The sequence below is a fragment of the Gorilla gorilla genome, chromosome 10, assembly GCF_029281585.2.
Source record: "Gorilla gorilla gorilla isolate KB3781 chromosome 10, NHGRI_mGorGor1-v2.1_pri, whole genome shotgun sequence".
Taxonomy (NCBI): Eukaryota; Metazoa; Chordata; class Mammalia; order Primates; family Hominidae; genus Gorilla; species Gorilla gorilla.
The window spans coordinates 79,063,902-79,085,217 of record NC_073234.2 but is presented as its reverse complement, the minus strand read 5'-3'; the positions used below and the strand labels follow the sequence as shown (position 1 = coordinate 79,085,217).

General features: G+C 37.0%; 1 protein-coding gene across 4 annotated transcripts in view; it reads right to left on the bottom strand.

Moving 5' to 3' along the window:
* The window catches only part of ST8SIA1 (ST8 alpha-N-acetyl-neuraminide alpha-2,8-sialyltransferase 1), a 183,416-nt gene that overhangs the window by 9,510 nt on the left and 152,590 nt on the right, over positions 1–21,316 (bottom strand). The window lies entirely within an intron of this gene.

The following is a 21,316-nucleotide window of genomic DNA, read 5'->3' as shown; positions in this document are numbered from 1 at the left end:
CTGAGGCAATGACAAGGATTCCCTGTCCCTAGAATGTCGGAGGTGCTAATGGCGGCAGCAGTGGCTGAAGACAAGGCATTCTTCGAAAAACGTCTTATATCTGTTTTGTTTGTTAGAACATCACTCTGTGGTGACAGGAAATCCTCACAGCAGTGACTGCTTACAGCACTTATGGCAACTGTCAGTCTGTGTAAAAAAAAGGTACTCTAATAGAATAGAAGATTACCTTGGAAGGAAGAGGCTGGTAGCCTGGAGACCAGGTAAGAGGCTGCTAATACACTCAAGTTAAATAAAAGAGAGAGAGAGAAAGAGAGGGAGAGAGAAGGGTAGAGAGAGAGAAAAGCAATGAACTAGATTAGGGCCTTGCAACTTTTAATTCCTTTCACCATGGGAGCTGCCCATCTTGGGTTATATGCAGGTGGAGCAGCAGCATCAAAGAATAAACTGAGCCACAACTAGCAGAGGAAAGTCTGGCCTGACATGTTGGCAGGCTCATCATAATTATGCGAAATTAAAGTTCTGAATACACAAATCCACAGGACTGTATGTAGCAATCAGCGTTATTGACTCTGCCTGCCCAGAAAGGTATGTTTCTCAAGGCCAGAAGGAAGGGAAATCTCTCAAGTTGTCTTCATGTCCTTGATCCAGTAGCCTGCTTTCTTGATCCAGTAGCCTGCTTTATCAATTTTTCCCTGGGTCCTGATACAGAAGTAATAACAGGGTCTTTAGGTAGATTCACTTTAACTTAGAAGAAGCCATGGAAGCATATTCAACCATATCTGGAGTTGGGCCAGCCTCTCCAATACAAATTCCTGCTTCCCAACTTCCAAATGGGCTCTGCTTAGCAATTTCTTTCTTCCATTGCCCACCCATATCTTCTAATATGGGTGGCACTAATGCTTTCCCAATCGTATAGACACACTGTGTAGATAACCTGCTACTCCATTTGAGCCATTGGTTCTCACACTTTAGTTAGAATAACCCAGAGAGTTCACTAATATCACAGCTTCCTGGGTTCTGATGAGAGTGATCCAGGGGCTGAATTTTTACCCAGTACTCCTGGGTAATCTGACACAGGTGGGACATACTTATTTAGAAGATCAAAGCATCAGTGTAAGCTGTCTGGCTTTCTGCATCCATCTCTCACCACCCTTTTCTTTACATCTTCTAATCACATCCTTGCTGCCATTCTAAGAAGTGCTCCATCTTCCCCTCTGTATCTTGAGACAAGCTGTTTCACATATCCTAAAGAACTCATGTTCCAAAGTGGATCTCTCCTCTTTAAAAAAAAATCAACCTCTCCATCTCAACTGAATTATTTCCTCTGTCTTCTAAATACGGTTAGAACTTTCCCCTTCAACTCTACTAACGTATATTTTACAAATAAAAATCGTGTATATTTAAGGTGTGTAATGTGGTGTTTTGATATGCACATACATTGTGAAATGATTACAACAAGCAGGTTAGAACTTTAAAAAACTCTTCTTAATATGCTCATACCATTCCCAGTGCTACATTCTCATTCTGTCATTTCACCATCAACCTTCTAGAGCAGTTAGGATACCTCTATTGCTTTCCTTGCTTCCTTCCATTCCTCCTTATTCCTGTACAGAATGGCTCCCATTTCACAGGGCCCTGCTGGCTGATGGAACTGATCCCTGTCTCTGTGGACTACATACTAGCGGAGAATTACACACTGCTTCAATAAAGTCAAGATGATTGATTTTGTGTTTCCTGTCTTAAAGCCAACTGATTAGTCTTGAAGGGAGCAGTTTTCCCTTTCTGTGTTTTCACTTTGAAAAGGAACACACAGCTTGAATTTACTATAGTCCTAATTTTATTGACAGTTATTATTTTTACCTCTCCCATTCTGTGACAAATGACATTATTATTTAAGAATTAGATTCAATTCAATAATTGTTATGGTATACTGAATATGTTTAATATTATCCTGATCAAGAGTTTAATGGGGTTGGTATTGAATTTTATTACATTATTACAAAATTAAGCTGGAATTAGAAAAGAGGGGTGCTCCAGTTTGTCTCTCCAGCCTCATACTCAGCTACTCCTCATGTCCTCACCCTGTGCTCCAGCCATCCCTGTGTGTGTACCTGTCCACAATTTTTATTGCATATATTCATTTTTGCTGATCTAGTCATTGCCCTGGTGAAGTTGTGCCTATAAATCAAAACTCAACTTAAGCTTTCCTTTATTAGGCTTATTCCTTCCTTCCAACTTAAGCTTTCAAAAGTCTTCTTTGAATTCCTGAATAATAATTGCTCATACTCTCTAAGACTATGAACTCCTTGAAAACAAAGGACAAGTTCTATTCATCCTTTAATTTTTATAACGTAGCTCAGAATATTTTTGTACTATATGAATAAAAAACTACTAAACAGTAATTTTTAAAAATAAAAAAAGAAATCAGACCAGCCTATGAATTAAAAATAAAAATGAAGATCAGCCCATGAATTATTAAAATAGAAATGATTAATTTATAATCAATATGAGCATAAAAGGAAAAACAAAAACAGAGTGGAAACGACAAAAGTATAGCACATTTTATAAAGGAATTGAATACATGATAATGGGGACAAAACCAATAAGATTTTTTAAATTACTTAATAAACAATATTGAGATAGTTAGCTAACAATTTGGAAATCTGAGAGGGAACAGATTCATACTTCACGAGACAATTACCAAATAATTTTAAGATAAGTAAGATAGATATTTAAAATCTAGCTGGCACAGTGACTCAAGTCTACAATCCTAGCACTTCAGGCAGCTGAGGTGGGAGGATCACTTGAGGCCAGGAGTTCGAGACCAGCCTGGGCAACCATCTCAATAAATAAATAAATAAAATCTATGTTACAAAAACTAAAAAAAAAATCATGAGCTTATCAGACATTTGCAAAATATATTTCAACAAAGGAAAATATTAACAAAATTGATTATGTCATGTTGTAAAATTTCATTACCATGAAGAATAAGATAAGTAAAAAGGGAATTACTCTGAGAAATATTTACAGCAAATATAACAAACATAAATTGGTATCGATAAATTGTAGAGTCTGAATATATGGATACATTGATATGAAAATGGACAATTAATCTTGAAGGAATTTCAATTAAAAATGTTAAAGCATTCAGTTGCAGTTACAAGACGCAAATTGAATACAAAAAGGAATATTAATAGAATAGAAAGGAACACAATAAAGGGTGAATAAAGCTCTCACCTCCTACGACAAATCTCTAGAAATAGGAGAAAATAAGTTTTTAAAAATCTATCTCCATTCTGAAAATAAAAAAGAAAGCAAACCTCAGTGGATCCTGAATCTAGGTTACCTCAAAAAAACAGACAGTTTACCAAAGGAAACCAGAGCATGAAGGAACTGTTGAGCATTCCTCTAAAAGGCAGCACTAGCAGTGCCCTATACCTGGAGGCAGGAGATACTAGGGAAAGTGGTGTCTAACAGCAATCAGCAAGTTTATTATTCAGATTATGGGGTAGCAAAGACACCCAGGTGGGCTGAACCCTAAAATCCTGCACCGATCAATTATCACCGTGTATGTGGAAGGACGCGTCAGTTTCCAGGTAGGAAGAGTGGGTATGTGTCCAGAAAGCTGGCTCAGTCAGGGAAATGGAATTCTCGACTCACACAATATCAGCAGTCAGGCTTGTAGTTCCCAAGTGGAATACTGACACTGAGTAGCCCAAGGAGAAGACCTACAAGCAGTAACATTTGGGAACTGCCCAAGAGAAAGCAACATTGCCACCATCTCAACCCAGAGTAAAACCCACCTGTTGACAGGTGCAGTCTCTGCACAGAGCTTCCAGTCACCAAACAAGAACACACAGCCAAGCTCAGAAGACACTGATGGATAGTGTCCAACATAAGAGTCAGAGCAGAGGGACTCAGAGGAAACCAAAATCATTCAAGGGGCAGAGGAAACCTCTTAAACATCTATAATTAGTTTGTTTACTCATGTTCATGGCTACTACATCTGGGCTAGGATGATATAAAAAGAAAAGGCATTTAGGTAATAAGAAAGTGCTGCTGGCAATTTAAAAAATATAACAAATGATGGATTTGGGTAAAGGAAAGCTCCAGAAAAATAGCTATACAGTAGGCCTAGAAAGCCATCAATCAGGTTCAAGTAAGAGAAAAATACAGCTCCAGATGAATGTCTCCACAGAAACAAACAGTGTCCCAGATAGGCCAATGTGCAGCAGGGATGGAAGAGGTGCACTTTCAAAGGATTCCAGAGATGGATTCGCGACTGCTGCATGGAAGGGCTTTATGCACTCTGGGAGAAAATTTAAATATGGACAGGCTATCAATTCCTGTAATAAACTTTTTATCTCAGATGTGAACTACACTTAGGTAGACACTGACTATCGATTTGATTGTGATATGTCTGGATTGAGAGGTAAAGAAAGTATAAGTGTATAGGGTAGACAGCCGTGCTGTGAGGAGCACATGCAGAGAACTCAGTATATTTTTCCATAAGAAATCAATAGACAAGTTGAAATTTTAAGAACTGTAATTAAGCATGTTGTTTTTACATGTGACAAAAAAAATCAGCTGAGGAAGTTGAAAGGTATAGATTTCTTGGAACATAACTTGGGGGAGTGGGGGGCGTCCTGAGACAGGAGATTGCTGCTTTTCAGTTTGAGCTCTGTCATACAAGTTAATTTTTCCACGTATGTGTATTATTTTGGTAAAAACAGAAATTTAATGTTTAAAATTATAAAAAAGATAAAACAATTTATATTGACCAAGTTCACAAGACTACCAAAATAATAATAGTCAAGAAACTTTAAATACCTAACATGATAGCTTTTGAAAAATATATAGCATAAACCAATAAAAACTACAGATAGAAATTCACAAGTCCACAATCATAATGAGTTTTCAATTTTAAAATATATTATTTAAAACACATAAAATAGAAAATTTCTAGCCAGGTGCGGTGGCTCACGCCTGTAATCCCAGCACTTTGGGAGGCCAATGTGGACAGATCACGAGGTCAGGAGTTTGAGACCAGCCTGGCGAATATAGTGAAACCCCACCTCTACTAAAAATACAAAAATTAGCTGGGTGTGGTGGCAGGTGCCTGTAATCTCAGCTCAGGAGGCTGAGGCAGAAGAATTGCTGAACCCAGGAGGTGGAGGTTGCAGTGAGCCAAAATAGTGCCACTGCACTCCAGCCTGGGCGACAGTGCAAGGCTCTGTCTCACAAAAAAAAAAAAGCAAATTTCTAAAAATGGCCACACATTATGTTACAGAAGCAAAATCAATAATAAAACAATTATCATCATACGGGTCACACTGTCTGATCGAAAATGTAAAAAAATGAGAAGTCAACAACATAAAAATACACACACACTGCATTAGAAAAAATTTTAAACATATTTCAATTATGTATATAAGGGGAAATCTGTCAATATTTGAAGATGTTATAATTACCTACCTAGAATATACAAAACAATCAACTGAAAAAAATATTTATTGGAACCAATAGAGTCTTAGCTTCCCTATACAGCAGGAATCATATATTAAAATAATACAATAAAACAAAAATTTCATTGTTAATAGCAACAAAGCCCCCAAACACTTTGAAATAAGCCTAAAAATAAATACAACATTTTTATGTGGACAATAAGGAATATTGAAAGATGCCTCCCCAGATAAATTTGTAGGTTCAAATGCAATCTCAACAAAAATCCCAACATTATTTTAAAGTATAATTTGATAAGATAATTCTAAACATCATACGAGAGGTATAAATTAGTATGTATACTGACAATAATTTTGGACAAAAGAATAACAGAGAAAACTTAACTTACCAATGTCAAAACTGATTATAAAACTATAGTAATAGAAACACTATGGAACTCACACAAGAATAAACCATGTATGATGAAACAGGAGAATGAGTCTAAAAATGTACCTAAGCATTTCTGGAGATTTCCTTTATGCCAAAAGTAACATTTCAAACCAGTTCATAAAAATCTACTATTCCATACATTGTACTGGGTCTACTGGCTAGCCAGTAATAGAAAATAAGATAAATTCCTACCTCACATTGTCCCAAAAATTAAGCTCCAGATGGAATAATCATATACCATAAAATTAAAAGAAAATATGAGAAAATATCTTTAAGACCTTTAGGACACAAAAGACAATGTAAACATGAGGCAATTCCTTAGCAAAATCCATAAAAAATTGTTAAACATGACTGCTTTAAAATGAAAGTCTTCTACAAACATATTTTTAAAGAGACAAGCAGCAGATTGGGATGAAAATATTTACAACATACATGACAAGGGATTAGTATCAAGGATACAAATGATAAAAATCAATAACAAATACAGCAAATAGCACAACATAACAAGACAGTAGTGTCCAGAACACAAACAATAAAAATTTATAACAAACATGCAAATATCACAATGGGTAAATGAACAACGATGTAGAACTGCCAAGTCCGAGATGAGGAAATTCAAAGGGCCAATATGCATATTAAAATAAGCACAACCTCACTCGCATTCAAGTTATAACAAAACTATAGCAAACTAACAGTCTTCCACACATCTGACTGTTGCAAATTAAGGAAATTGATAACAACAAAGAAACCTGTGAGAAACAGTACACTTTTATGCTTCAAATGGGAGTATGAATTGCCACTGACAGCTTGGAAAGTGATTTTGCATTTCAAATATGCACACCTATTGACCCTGCATTTCCAGTTCTCAGCTGGTGCCTTTGATATTTGCAGGGCACCATCCATCACTTCTTTTAGGTCTTGGCTCAAATGAAAGCTCCTCATAGAAGCCTTTACTGCCACCTACTCTCTCATCTTTGTTTTCTTTCTGTATGTTTTTTTACAACATCTTTGTTGTATTCTTTTTATATTTTCTTTCTCAGATGTATTTTAATATACATCTTTACTGTCTCTGTTGTATTTCTTCTGTCATACAACATAATATTTTATTACATATACATGTCTTCATTTATATTTGTCTCCTCTTACATGCCCATAAGAAGTATTATTTTGTTTACTATTAAATCCTCCAAACCAGGAAGGGTGCCTGGCACGTGGCACTAAGTAAATATCAATGAATGTCTGCTGGAGGATGCAGGAAATTAGAAACCACCTAAATGCCATCACTAACAGAATGCCAAATAAATTATGTTATATCCATATTATGATACATGGCAATTTTTTTTAAATGACATAACTCTAATTTACATTGAAATGGAAATATTTCCAAGACAAATGTTATATAGAAACATGAAGAAGTTGCAGAATTACGACTGCAGTTTGTATAGTGGATTATCATATATACATATCATAAAAGATAAAGATAGAAATTTTCTATAGTTACATATACATATGTAAGTGCATGGGAAAATGTTGAAAGGATACACATAAAGCTGAAAAAAAATGGTTACCTCCAGGGATAGCAGTGGTATGGAGGTAGCGGTAAGGGTCTCTGTGTAGAAAAAACAAATTCAAAGTGATTTTTCTGTTCTCTCACTCAACACTAATCAACACAGAAAACTTCTGTGACCTATATGTGGGTTTTTTCCCCCACACATCAAACAAGCCATCAGTTTTACAGCAGACAGCAGCTGGGGGTCCTCCACTTCAATTCCAACACTATCTACCTAGAGATAGCGTCAGACCCCACAAGACACCCTTCAACCCCTTAGACATCAGTTGCAAGTCTGGGCCTCCAGAACTTCTGACCAGCTGGCTGCACGCTGAGGTTCCTGCAATCCCTTCTTCATGTTGGATTAATTTGCTACAGTAACTCACAAATCTCAGGCAAACGTTCACATTTACTGGTTTATTATAAAGAATATTACTGTTAAATTAAGTTTAGTCTAAAGCTGCCTCTTTACATATTTTAGGTTCAGCCTAAAGATTTCTCTATACACAGTGAACTGTAACTTAACAGGATGTGTAAAAAGACCATAACCTACTCTTGTACCAATCACCAAGTTTCAGCCAAAGGTGGCCAACCGTTCCAGCTGTGTTCAAGTAAGACAAACACCAAGCCGTAACCAATCATGCTGTTTCTGTACCTCAGTTCTACTTTCTGCATGTCATTTTCTTTTTTCTGTCCATAAATTCTCTCAGAAAACACAGCAGCTTGGAGTTTCTCTGAACCACTTCTGATTCTAGGGGCTGCCTGATTCATGAGTCTTTGCTCAATTAAACTCTGTTAAATTTAATTTGTCTAAAGTTTTCCTTTTAATATTACAAAGGATACAGAGGGAGAGATGCATAGGGCAATGTATGGAGGAAGGAATGTGCAACCCTCCAGGAACTTTCACATGTTCAGCTATCCAGAAGCTCTCCAAACCCTGTCCTGTTAGGTTTTTATGGAAGCTTCATTACATAGCCATGATTGATTGAACCGCTGGCCACTGGTGATCACCTCAACCTTCAGCCCCTCTCTCCTCCCTGGAGACTGGTGGGTGGGGCTAAAAGTCTCAATCCTCTAATCATGCCTTGGTCTTTCCTGTGATCAGCTCCCAGCCTGAAGCTACCTAGGGGCTGTCAACCATGATTGCACGCTAATGATTGGCTCATCATTAGCATACAAAATACATCACCTTGTGGAGATTCTAAGGATTTTAGGGGTTGTATGTGATGAAATAGGTTGAAGATCAAATATGTATTTCACAAGGTCAAAGCCTTATCTGTAATGCTTTTAATTTTTTAGAAGGTGAATATATGTATGTTACTTGTGTTATTAAATATGTCCTTTTAAAAGGTTAGGCTCTTTAGTAATCCTATAAATGCAAAGTAAACCAGTTGTGATTTTCTAATTTACTATTTTCTTTTTTTTGAGATGGCGTCTCGCTCACTCTGTCGCCCAGACTGGAGTGCAGTGGTGCGATGTTGGTTCACTGCAACCTCCACCTCCTGGGTGCAAGTAATTCTCCTGCATCAGCCTCCCGAGTAGCTGGGACTTCAGGTGCCTGCCACCATGCCCAGCTAATTTTGTATTTTTAGTAGAGACAGGGTTTCGCCAAGTTGGCCAGGCTGATCTCGAACTCCTGACCACAGGTGATCCACCACCTCGGCCTCCCAAAGTACTGGGATTACAGGCATGAGCCACTGCACCCAGCCCTAACTTACTATTTTCAACACAGTGATAAGTGAGGATTATGGCGTACTTTTATTCTTTTGATTTTTTAAATATTCTTATAATGTTGTCTGTGCAGTATCAAACACATTTATAAAAAATAACTCATATAAATTTTCAAGTTAATTTATCTCCTGAGCATATTGCGTTTTAAAAGTCCACTTCTTTTACACACAATATTTATTCTACTTTTTCTCTGTATAATAACTTTAATTTGAACACTTCCTTTATTTACTTCTTCTTCAAATGCTTCAGCAATTTTCCAATGGGTTAATTCATTTCCTTATATTATTTACTTGCTTTTCTAATATTTGGGGACCATTTTCCATGTTCATGGCTGCTTACTGTCATTTTTCTGTCTCTGAGCAGCTGTTTGTTTACCCAGCTGTTACTTCCTTTCCTTCTGTCAATGAATGTTAATTTTATGTTGATTTACAATACTTTCCTCCTCCGTACCTTCTCATTTTATGGGCGTGTTTCTTCCACAGGAAAGTACTTTGCCAGATTGCAATGAACATTCTAGGTCAAGCTATTCCATTGATAGATAAGACATGAACTGCCTTTAAAAAAAGTTGTAACAGTGAGAGAAATCTAACATAAACTGACTCCATCTTGCTCTTCACCTCACAAGCTAACTGCCCTTGCTCATGCCTGAGCACAGGTTAAGCTAACTATAGGAAGAATTTAGCTTACAGTTTAACTTTGAAGCAAGGATGATAATAGTCCCTTTCCCAAACTGATCCCTGGGGACTGACACCATCTTTGTAAGACTATAGTGGGGCCTCAATTCTGCTAAGAGGTAGGCATAGTTAAACACCAACCAGCCATTGTTCCCTAGATTGCTTTTCTATAACTGCTCACTGCTCAGGAATCATATAGCCAGAAGTCACAAGATTTGTAACTTTCTCAATTGCTCCTGTATATTCATCACCATTGTAAAACCTAAGACTGGTCTTTGAGATCATTTTCAAACTTTTGCATTCAGGTAGACCAACTCATGCCACCTGAATCCATGACCCATACCAAAGAACTGACTCGACAGGTCTACAGGTCCTGTTACCCACCCCTGCCAGCCAGAAACTGACTCAGGACATGAAGATAGTTTCAACATCCCTATGATGATTTCATTCCCAACCAATCAGCCGCACCCATTCCCTGGCCCCCTGCCCACCAAATTATCCTTAAAAACCCCAGCCTCTCAGTTCTCAAGGAAGTGAATTTGAGAAATATCTCCCATCCTACTTGCTTCACACCCCACAATGATTAAATTCTTTCTCTACTATAATACCTGATGTTTCCATGTATTTGCTTTTTCTGTGCAGCAGGCAAGAAGAATTTGTTGGGCTTTAACAATAATAAAATATGACTTACAAATGCAAGCTTTTAAAATACTTGCAGCATGGGGGTTCCAAACCTAGACTGGCAATGTTGCTAAGAGAGAAGAAAGTTAGGGCAGGCCTTTCAGATATGCATACATCTGAAATGAATTTTGAAGAATGAGTAAAAAGTAGCTATGCAAACGGAGTTGAAGGAGAAGAGCACTCTTTGCTGAAAGACCAGCATGGGCAAGGGCATGTGGTAAGAGCGGGTAGTACCTGGGGAAATGCAAACAATTTAATATGGTAAAGTTGAGAGCCTTGGGAGCAGCTAGAGGTGTAGCTAGCTTGATGCATGGGACAGAAAAAAGGAAGGATCTGTTCCACTCAAGGTTGAGATTTTACCTACAAGGAAAATGAAAACACATTAGCATGTGAATAGTCCATGGTAAAATGATGTTACCACAGAGGCAGTAGGAGCTGGCTTGGGTAACTGAGTGTGGAGGGCTGATCTTTAGCTGGGAAGCAACAGTGAGGTGTACAGGGCACTGTCCAGTCTTACTTAATGTCTACACTGTGTCAGTTGTGAATATTTATTATTTCTAGATGTGAAAGTGGTTTCAGTTTGGGGGATTGAATGGCTTGGATTTCCGGCGACTGCTTTCATTGTGATATATAACACAATAGGAGAAAATGGTTTGAAGAGAAAGACTATTATCCAAATTTGAGCATGTTAAGCCACAGACATGAGCCAACAAGAAGAATGGTGAGCTAAAATAAAAACACTGACAAATTATCGCACTTAAATGGTGGGCAAAGGAGACGGAGCTGCAGCAAAGAGTAGACAAAAAAGGAAGGCGACAGAAAATAGAGGAAAAAAGAGTTTCAAAAGTTTATCAACAGTGGCAAATGCTGAGGCGAGATCAATAAAATAAAGACAGAAAGTGGTCTGTGGGGATTTTGCAATATGAGAGTCATTAAAGGTATGAGATATTTTATAGTAGAAATCAATAGTAGAAATTACTATGAAATTGATTTCATAGTAGAAATCAGTCTAGATCATGGGTTGTCTACAAAGGCCAAGTAAATTAGGAAAATATATGAAGAGCCCAGGCAAAAGACAAGAGGGAGTAGACCTAGAAATGGATTGTTGCATGTCCCATTTAAGGATTTCAAGTTAAAAAGAAAAAAAAATGTTATAGCCAAGTGAAATAACTCTGCAGGCCAGATGTGGCTTGTTGGCAACAAGTTTGATGTTTACCCTCAAAACTTATTCAAAATTCCAAAGGACATGAAATCCCAAATCCTTTCGGAGCAAATGAAACAAAAAAAAAACATATAATAGATAGGGCCTCTTGTTTATTTATGACACTAGTAATAATTTGAGATAAAAATCAAAAGATCTATAATTAAATTACAGAAATAATCAACAAATTCCATCACAAGATTCTTGCTTAATGCATGTCATGTCATTTAAGCCTTGCAGTAACTCTATGAGGAAGGCATTATCACTTTTCTGCTGTTGAGAAAATTAAGGATCAGGGCAGTTAAGTATTCTAGCAAAATTTCATAGCAAGAATGTAGCAGACTCTGGCTTCCAGCTCAGATCAGCCTGACACTTGATTCTATGCTCTGAATTATATTGTGTAGCTTTTCCCTGAGTAGAAGACATAGCCCTCCTGTCCTGTGAATTCATTCCCCGGTAGTCTGGGTTCCTTCTCACCTTCTGCAGGACCTGGTCCACATCATTCTCTTTGCCTACTCCATGTCATTGGCCCCTTCCTCCATATAGATTCTTTTCCAAGTCTCCCCCAACTGAAAACTAACATAACAAACAAAAATTTCCTCAAAAGTGCATCTTTCTCTAGGTACTTCCCAATCTGTTTCCTTCTCTCAATAACTGATTTCTTCTCTTGTGTCACCCATACTCTCTGGAAAGCCTCATTCCACTGACCATTTCCATTTTGATTCATTCACACTCCTAGCAATTATTTACTGAGTACCTATCATGCACCAGGTGCTGTTCTATGCACTGAGGGATGTAGCAATGAACAATGCTAAGAAAGTCTCTGCTGTCATGGAGCTTTCATTCAAGTAAGAAGAGACAACCAGTAAACCAAAAAATGAACAATATTTGGGAAGAGCTATGAAGAGAATAAAGTGGGATAATAAGAAAAGAGAGAGTGAGAGTGTTGCTGTTTTGTTTAGGGTGACATTTTAACACAAGTTCAAAGAAAGTTAGGGAGTCAGCCCTGTGGAGATCTGTGGGAAGCATCTCAAACTCACATCTTTCCTCCAATACCTATTGTGGCAACCATATTCCTTGCATGAAAAGATTGCACAACCATCCACCAGTGACTCAACCAAACTAAAAACATATATTCTTCCCTTTTCTGTAACTTCTACATCCAGTTGGTCACTAAGTTCCATTTTCATAGCATCTCTTAAGTTTACCTTTCCATCTCTCTATCTATTACAGTGTTACAGGCTGAGCCACATAAAATGGCCATTATGCAGGTCAAAGACAGTTGTTTCCTCTGCCAGCAACAACAGAATCCTTTCAGCAACAACAGGATCTACTCAAGGACTCTATAGCCCTAAGGGAATGGTGGAACCATAGATGGAATAATTTGGGGTCCATAAATGACAGTGTAGAATAGAACCATTCCCCTTTTCTGTGCACCCTCAAATTGTGTCTGGATGAGAAAGAACGCTTTGCTGTATTACGTCATGAAAGTTTGGGGTAGTTTATCACGGCGGTTGGCCAACCCTAACTAATGCATATCCTCAGTACCACAGTTTAATTTCAGGTTACCTTCAAGCCTCCTCCTTCTTATTTTATCAGATCGGTCTCTAACACATAATTCTCAATCCTCCCCAAGTAATTGTCCCAAGTCCAATTTGACCATGTCACTTCCTGTCAAGGGGGCATTCTTCAAGGGCTTCTCCTCATCTTCAGATAAAGTCTAAGCATGATATAATCCCTGCCAACACCTTCAGCCTCTTTTCTTGCCACTGCTCATCAGCACTCCCTACCCTTGCCCTGCCCAATTACTTGGTGTTCATCAAAAGGGTCATGCTCGCTGAAGCCTCTAAGCTGTTGCACATGCTACTTGTTCTGTCTAAAGTGAATGCCCCCTTTGCCCTGCTAATTCCTACTAATCTTTCAGAACTCAACTCATGGTATCTACTATAAAAAGTTTTCCATGACCCTGAGCCTGGATTAGGTATCTAACTTTGTGTTCTCTTATCACTTTATTTTTATCAAGGTACTTGTCACCTTGCCATGTCTTTATATCTTAATTTTTAGATCTCCTTTATGGAATTCCTTCAGAAAAGACTAATGTCCTTTATCTTGCTGTTCCCTAAGGCTAATGCTATGCCTGACATAATGCAGTATCTAATAAATATTTGTTGAACAAATAAATGCATAATGAAATGAGTGAATTTCTAAGCATTTTTGTATCTTTGTCACAAAGTGCATTTAATTCTTACCAAAATATGCTATACAAAAAGCAAAATATGCTATTTCTTTTTTAAGGAATACCAAGATAACATAAGAGATACTTTGATTGCCTTCACATTTGTCATGCAACATTTTCTATCACTGGCTTTTATGCAAGCTATTTTCCTGCCTGAAGCCAGAAAATGGGTAATTAGGAACTGAATAGCACCCTTAAATACAAATCTCTCATTAGGCACTAGTTCATTTTCTTGTAAACAGAATATGGTAATTTCTGAGAAACATCAACCTTTCCACAAATCACACAACCATTTTTTAATATCAGGAATCTTTTAGAAAAATCTCATTTTTTTCCAGGACAAATAAAATTGTACTTGCTGTTGTTTTGACCATAGGTGTTCATCTCTTATGATCTCTCCCTTTTGAACTTCTCAGAAGAGCAATTTATTTGTTTAAGTTTCTTTATATGAAATTAAGGCCATACTAAACTTTAAAAACAGATATTAATTTATTTTGAGACATAATATTAAGTGAAGTATATAATCTATAGACTATCACCATTTAAGTAAAAAAATGGAGATGATGGCATAAAGCAACACCTTATATTTTAAAAATAGACTGTATCTTGGAAAACCCATTGATTTTCATGTTCATATCTGTGTCTAATATAGATGATGGTCTCAAATGTGGTTTCAAATTTTAGGGAAGGTATTTTGAGAAGCCTGTATGTTCCACCTTTTCCACAGGCAAACTGCACAACCTTAAGCTGGTTACTTCATTTCTTTATGCCTCAATTTTCTCATTTGAAAAAAATAATAATAGCATGTATTTCATAGGGCTGTTGTGAGGACTAGATGAGTTCATATGTATAACACACTTAGAATAGTGCCTGGCACATAATAAGTCTTACAACTACTAGCTTTCTTCATCATCATCACATCATCATTATCATCATCATCATTACTCTCCTCTTTGCAAAAGCAAGTGATGAAAATTTGAATCTTAAAAGAACCCTTCCAAAGAAATAAGCATTATCTCCAAGGACACAAGTTATAAATTAATAGGAAACCACTTCCTAGCCTTGGTATGGCTGTGCATTTGTTTATATAGGCATTATCAGAATAATGAGATGAATGTAAATAACTGTTCATTTCTCATGTCTCATTGTTTTGTGAAATAAAATTTAAACATGTGACTGACATTCCAAACTGTCAGTGAACACTTAGAAATAACAAGAAATAGGCCCGGTGATTCATGCCTGTAATCCCAGGACTTTGAGAGTCTGAGGGGGGCAGATCACTTGAGGCCAGGAGTTCGAGACCAGCCTGGCCAACATGGCAAAACCCCATCTCTACAAAAAATACAAAAATTAGCCAGGTGTGGTGGTGGGTGCCTGTAATCCCAGCTACTCAGGAGGCTGAGACACAAGAATTCCTTGAACCTGGGAGGCAGAGGTTGCAGTGGGCCGAGATTATGCCATAGCACTCCAGTCTGGGCAACAGAGCGAGACTCTCTCAAAAAAATAAAATAGACCAGGCACAGTGGCTCATGCCTGTAAACTCAGCACTTTGGGAGGCCAAGATGGGAGGATCACTTGAGGTCAGGAGTTCCAGACCAGCCTGACCAACATGGCAAAACCCCGTCTCTACAAAAAATACAAAAATTAGCCAGGCATGGTGGCGGGCACCCATAATCCCAGCTACTCGGGAAGCTGAGACACAAGAATCGCTTGAACCTGGGAGGCAGAGGTTGCAGTGGGCCGAGATCATGCCATTGCACTCCAGTCTGGGTGACAGAGCGAGATTCAAAATAAATAAATAAATAAATAAATAAATAAATAAATACAAAAAGTAGCCAGGCCTGGTGGCAGGCGCCTGTAATCCCAGCTACTCAAGAGGCCGAGGCAGGAGAATCTACTCGGGAGGCTGAGACACAAGAATTGCTTGAACCTGGGAGGCGGAGGTTGCAGTGAGCTGAGATTGAGCCACTGCACTCCAGCCTGGGCAACAGAGTGAGACTTGGTCTCAAAAAAATAAATAAATAAAATAAAATAAAAAAGAAATAGCAAGGAATAATAAGTGCAGGGATCAGTGAAAATGGTGAATTTCATGTTCTTTGTCAGAGCAGAAAGGGAATACCAAAGAATCTCTTTTCTATAATCCAAAAGAAACAAGCTAAATGTAAGCAAAGTTTTATAAGAGAATGGAATCCCACCAAAATATTATAAAATGTATCATCTTTTTTTATGACAAAGAACTTGGCTACGCCCTCTCTATACTCTAATTTAAAACAACTGATAGAACTATTTGCATTAGCATTGAAAGCTTTAATATATTACACATTTATTATAGGTATCACATTTATTTAATTAATGATGAATTTCATTATTCAATTATTATTTTATTAAAAGTTCTTGCCAATAACATACCACAAATGTAAATTACACTGTTTTAATTTTATTATATTTCTATAGTTACATGGACAGGATATCTGTATAATCTCTTTGATTATCCTTCAATTTAAAAGTTAAGAAGTAATTTGGAATTTCCCTTTGTGTCATAAACTCAAACTGAAAATCTGGGAAGGGTGTGAAGACAGGGATCCTTCTCTTGGGATGCAGCAGTGGAAGGGAACATCAGCTGCACTTCAGAGCCAGGATAGGGTGGAGGCGAGGGCACTTGAAACCATTTCCCAGGCCTCAGACTACATCTGAAGAAGCAAGAGAGGACTTAATATTCCACTCACCTTGCCTTTGGTTAGGTGACCTGGCAGGTTGATTGTTATCTACCGCAAGCCACAAGATAATTAATTTGGGGAACCTTGTTATGGAGGATTTTTTAAAATGAAATTATCATGAACAAATCATTTACAGGATCTTTAAAGCTGCTAGAGAGTGTATTTGCTAGTTCTGGGAAAGCAAATGGAAATTTCTCACTGGTACGTGCTTGCCATCTACACCTTGCAATGACTACGTTAGGAGGCTGCTATAAGACATCATGCCAGGGTATGCATGACCCATCTGCAATGAATTTCCATTGTATATGGTGTGATAAAAACTTGACCCACATAGAGGAATCATTATATTTAAAAAAGAACCAACTACCAGATTTGACTTTCACATGAACCTTTTTAATCCATTTTCAGTAAGATCACTTGAGTACCAGAGTATCATAACACTCTACAAACTTCCTCCACTTCTGAAGATCGAAACAGAGTTCTAGTTTGTATGTAATCATAACATAGCCTAAAATAGTGAATGAAAAGGTTTGCATGGGAATTAAGCTCTATATAAGCCCAGCAAAATGATTCCTGCAAACCTTGGAACTTATATTTAACTAACCTCAAAAACATATACTGAGGAACAGAACAGTCAACTCCCAGGCCTTGTTTTCAACTCACATGATGAGACACGAGCACTCAAATACTACAGTGAGTGAATAGGATAGATTTATTTTTAAATAACAGTGAATTATGTCTTCCTCTTCACAAAAGTAAAACAGAAATATCTTATTTGTAGAGAAATTTAGAAATAAAGATAAGCACAAAGGAGTATGTTTGGCAGAGGGACAGTGTTTAATAAATGCATATTGAATAAGAGAGAGAGAGAGAAGGAAAACAATAACCACCTAACAATTCTACCATTCAGAGTTGACCTCAATTAACATACTGATTTTTGTCTTTCATATACACACCCCTAATAGCAGAATTGAAAATTTATGCACAACTCACATGTGCAAAAGTCTAACTTTTTTCCCCCTGCAGTTGCCTTCATCTTACTCTGATGTTCCCATCCTCACTGACGGCGGAAGAAAAACCTTAAATTTGCCAATTAAAAGCAATTAAGTGTCTTTCAAAGTAAAAATAGTGTTGGGGGCAAATATTTCATTCATTTAAAACGCAAAACTCCTTCAGAGCTAATTTTTCCTTCCCAGGATCCTCACGGAAATAGTAGATCCTTATGCTGTCTCCAATGTGGTGAAGTTGATCTGAGCTTGTCCTTGGGACCTCGCACTGGTGGTGTCTGCATGGCTGGTACATCTGGTTTTTCTGGACACCAAGCTGACAACCAGAACTCAAGTCTCTAACCTTCTCTGCTGTCCCAGTAATCCGTGCCTGCCTTTTCTCTGCCTTCGGCCCTTTTTGCTCCATCAGTACTTTTAGTGCTTTTCTACATACTGGCAGTGTGGAAATGTCATGATTCCCAAAATATCACATGCAGGCTATGGAGAACTGGAGGTAGCATCTCAAGTCCATCCCTGGGCATTCCCTTCAGCCATTTTTCATTCTCTCCTAGCACCAAGACGGCTCCCTCCTAGGCCACCAGTCTCCTTGGAGAAGCATGCAGTTATTTCAGACACCTACCTTGCCCATCAGCAATACCACTACGCTAACTTTCCAATTTACATCATCACCCGGAAAGAAAAAAAATGATGAGTGGAGACAGATGGAGAAGAAGGGGAAAAAAGAAAACAGAAGAATGGGAAGCAAAAGGACAAGAGGAAGAGGAGGTAAATAAAGAGGTATTACCAAAAACAATAGCAAAGATAAAATAGGCAATCAAAAACTTGTATGATTAAAGAGGTTGAGATGCAAAAAGAGAAAAAGAACAAAAATCATTTTCCTTCCTATCACTCATCCCATTATTTATCTGCCACAATGAATAAAGACGAAGAGAGAAATAGCAAAGTGTAGAAAATAACAAAGAAGAGGAGGTGAGAAGAAATGTCTCACTTGCTCTCTTCAATTTCAAGGACTAAATTATACACTCATTTCATTTCACCTCCAATTCTTTAAATCATGTGCTGCAAACAGCCCCAAACAAACCACAGTAGACTGCAAAACAGTTGATTCAGTGGCTAAGTAAAAGCAGAGCCTAAGAGTTAATTATATTACAGTTGTTGAAAACAGAACATCTATTTTCATTTCACGTTGTGATTCAAGTGTTAGTGGATTAGCTTTTAAAATAAACCTTTTCCTTGCTTATACCTATATTAGATGTAGGGCAAATAGTAATTTCTTCCATTTCTACGTGTCCTCAGTTACTGTCTGCCTAGCCTAAAAAGTATTTTGAATAACGAATTGCATATGTTACATGTATACACAGTAGTCATTCTCCTCTCTCTCTAAAATATGGCTAATACCACCATTCTTCACCCATTTTCAAAAATGGAAAAGAAAGTTAAAAACACTGCACAATACAGTGAACTCTGGAATCTTCTTAATAGTACATCTTATAATTGCAATGTATTAGGATAAGAAACCAAATATATTTATATTAAGAATAAATTTCAAAAAAAGTTTATTAACATTTAACAAACTTAAGTAAACAAACTTAACTTATTTAACTTGTTTTATTATTGGGTTAATTTTAACACATTAGTCCACACCTTTTAACATCACACTGAAGGAATTCCTTGTAATGAGGTAGGGCCGTCAAATCATCCCTCAGAATCTCCAAGGGAATCGTTGTGCTAGATCACATGCTAAGTGGGAAAGCTTGGTCCAAACATGTTCAGCAAGAGAAGCTGCCTCACGAGGGAAAAACTGTAGACAGTAGCTTTTTGCTCTACTCGAGTATTTTTATTTTGGTAGTGGATTTACATTAGAAAATCTCTAATTTTCCAGAAAGAAAATCTCTAATACTTAAAGAAGTGAGAGAAAAGACATTGAAGAACTTATTATTTTTATCACAGTTAACAAGCAGTAAAAAGTATTCATTCAAAATACCAATAATATTTTAATTAAAAGTAGCACTCTATGTGAAAGAAGTGTAAGTAATCTTATTGACAGTTAACTAGAAAAATAGAAAAAGACCATATATATATATATACACACATATACATATATACATCTACTTATATACACTGTATCTCTAGGTTTTTGTTTTCTTTGGAAGCAATCACGGTACTCATTGATTTATTTATGATTGATAAATAAAATTAGTTTCTTTACATTTTAATATTAAGATTCTAAATAGTCATATACTTTAACCCAAATATTATATATACACACATATATTTATATATTACCCAAGAGAAACACATAAATACACAAATACCCCTAAATTCAAGTCTAAATGACTAGCCTGTGCTACCTCTAGTATTTCATCAGCAGCTACAACTCATGCCTGATGTGAAAGAGCTAAATTTAGAGGGAAATTAACAAGCCTTTTCCGGATCTCTTCAAACCCTAAAACAGCGAAAGAAACAGCCATGGATATATTTATTTTCTTTTCATTCATGTCCTCAATACTTCCTTCATTTATTTAACAAACATATGTTTGCTTGTTTTGATGGGAAATGAGAATTATAAAATTAATTTATGTTCATTTTAGGAAACAGAAAAGGTATAATTAAGAAAAAGAACAACTCCTACAGTTTCATGCAAGTGTTTAATGCACTGACATATTTCTCAGGTGTTTTGTCCTCTATATTTTACATAGATGAGATCGTGCATTATATATGCTTCTATTTCATGCTTTTTAAAAAATGTTTAATCAAAAGTATTTCAGAGTCATTTAAAGCCACTGAATACATTTCTTATAATTTGAATGTTTAGAGTGTGGTGCATATATGGACTGGATCACAAAATAATCATTTCAACCTCCTTCTGTATCTTCCTGTAGTCCAAAGTGGAAAAGCTAAGAACTGCCTTTCTCAGACTTCTTTATAGCCGGGATTCCAGCTGTGATGCTGGCGCAGCCAATGTCATGTACCTGTGTGAGTCCTGACTTCTGAACTGGGTTAAATGAGGAGACAGGGGCCCATTTTTCAAGCCAGATTCTGATTCAAGCAGCATGAGTCTGGAGTGAGCAGCTGAAGTTGTGGCTTCTCAACGTGGCAGGGATTCTGATTCTGACTGATTCTGCAGTCTATTGATTGCTGGAGACGTTCTGTCATTTGGCTTTTGGAGCTGTTTTCCATTTCCTTAATCAAGAATCTATTTCTTCACCCTCTCGACAGCTGTAAAATCCCTTTAAATAAACCCATTTATGCTTAGGCTAGTTAGAATGAATTATATTCCCTGCAATATCCTTAACAATAGAATGTTTCTAATTGTGCAAAATAATACATAATTCTGTTATATCTTCTTTTGCTTTCTACATCTTTATCCTTTATACATTGCTAGATTATTACTTTCTGACTTTTTTAGAAGTGTTATTATGAATTCAAAAGGTAGGAACATTTTCAAGATTCTTGATACATGTCAATTCTTTTGTTTTCCTAAAAGAAAGGTTGTACTAATTTATACTCCCACTAGCAGTGCATGAGAATATACAGCAGCATTGTTATCATTTCTCTTTATTTTTCTACTTCGGTTGTTAAAAATAGATAATTTGCTTCCAGCTCTAATGTGAGTATATTTATTAAT